The following is a 1,912-nucleotide window of genomic DNA, read 5'->3' as shown; positions in this document are numbered from 1 at the left end:
ACAACAAAAAAGGAGGAGGCGGGGAATAAATATTTCAACGTTAAGATTATTGTAATCTACATCCTCGAAAATGTACTTTTGTAAAATTTCATTATAAAATATTCCTTTTTCAGAAAACTATAAGGAAATAAAGCCGAAGAGCACCAATCAGTAGTTATACCATATTTAGTACTTTTATCTGATTTTATTCAAGAGGAAATATGTTACTCAATTAAGAGTAACGTAAAATTTCAAGCAAACCATATATATATATATATATATTCATTTACTTAAAGAAAAAAATTACGCCGCCATCCTACACATTTACCTGAAATTTGGGGTATGCCTTTATCTTATTTAGAATAGAACAGCTGTATGTATGTATACATCGACAAGAAAGACAATAAACACACCGTAACATAGAATACACTCGTAAAACAAAAATTAGAATGCGGAATGAGTTGCTTTCATGATTCGGACGGGTCTCAGATGAAAAAAAAAAAAACCTCTCTCCTTAAAACAATCCGTTCGAAACTTCAAAACTAGTCGGCAAATAAAGTTAATTTTCACAAATATAAAATATATGCGTACGTTATTCCTATCAATTTTCAAAAAATTGGTTATTCCGGTAACAAAAAAAAGTAAATAAACTAGCCTGGGGGTGGGTGGGACCAGACTGGTTTTTTTTTTCTCCCAGGGTGAAGGTTTTTATATTGACCGTTATTCCTTCTCAATTTCCAAAAGTTGTTGTCTATGTACATAGACGATGACCTCCAGTACAAAATAGAAGTGACCACATAGAAATAAAATGCTGCATTTTTCATTCAATTTACAAATACATCATTTTATCTGTTAAGTTTAATTAAGCTGACTTAGTTTCATTTTATTGTCTACCTTATAAATAAAACATCACACAATTTTTGTAGACATTACAGAATACCTCACATATAGTGGAAATGTCATTACTTTAATGAAGGAAATTCTGATTACTAAGACTAATTAAATTGATTTAATTGTCATAAACAATAAAACGGTACACCTTAGAATTTTGATAGATATTCAGGGATTCCATATGCGTTGTGTAATTCAGTAGGGAACCTGTGACTCCTGAGATTAATTAACCTGACTTAATTACCATTTTATAGTGTTTTATAAACAATAAAGTGAAGTTGTCAAATCTGTACGTAAAATAAATGAACTCCAGTGCACAACAGAGAAACATGTTGGAATCTTCGAATGTCTACAAAACTCTTATGGTTTATAAATTGTAAACAGTGATCAATTTTAATTAGTTTTAATAATCATAGGCTCCCTCAATTGTTTATAGAATTTTATATACACTACAATTGCAGCGTGGAAGGTGTTTATAAGCCATTTAAAATAACACACAAAAGCCGTCAGATTCACTTCAACGTTTCAATTTAGTTGAAGTGAATCTGACTTCTTTTGTGTTATTTTAAATGGCTTATAAACACCTTCCACGCTGCAATTGTTTTCGTTCCAGCACACGATCTCAGATCAGGTCGCTTGCTATGCAAGTACATCTCCGTAATATATACACTACATTGTCTGGAAATTCCCGAATGACTACAAAAAGTCTAAGAGTTGTTTCATAAAAGAATAAAATATACTATAGAAAGACAATTAATTCAAGGCATAACTACAGGGTTTTACCCCCCAGACTTTGGGAGGTCATAACTTTCAGAAAAATGAATATTTTTTAATGAAATTTTCTATGCATATAGTATTTACTATGTAGAATCCGAATGTACAAAAATTTCCGGATCCAATTTAATTGATCTTAAAAGTCACTCAAAGTAAAATGATGATTTATTATTTGTATATTTGGTGAAGGATGTAGTAGTATATTGTTTCTATGTGGTCTTCTCCGTTTTTGTAGCGGAGGTCATTGTTTACGTTAGATTCAAAAAAA

General features: G+C 30.8%; 1 protein-coding gene across 3 annotated transcripts in view; it reads right to left on the bottom strand.

Moving 5' to 3' along the window:
- LOC106869792 (nuclear envelope integral membrane protein) overlaps positions 1-1,912 on the bottom strand; it is a 31,904-nt gene that overhangs the window by 28,885 nt on the left and 1,107 nt on the right. The window lies entirely within an intron of this gene.

Source organism: Octopus bimaculoides, chromosome 6 (assembly GCF_001194135.2).
Source record: "Octopus bimaculoides isolate UCB-OBI-ISO-001 chromosome 6, ASM119413v2, whole genome shotgun sequence".
NCBI classification, from domain to species: domain Eukaryota; kingdom Metazoa; phylum Mollusca; class Cephalopoda; order Octopoda; family Octopodidae; genus Octopus; species Octopus bimaculoides.
This window is presented reverse-complemented; position numbering and strand designations above follow the sequence as displayed.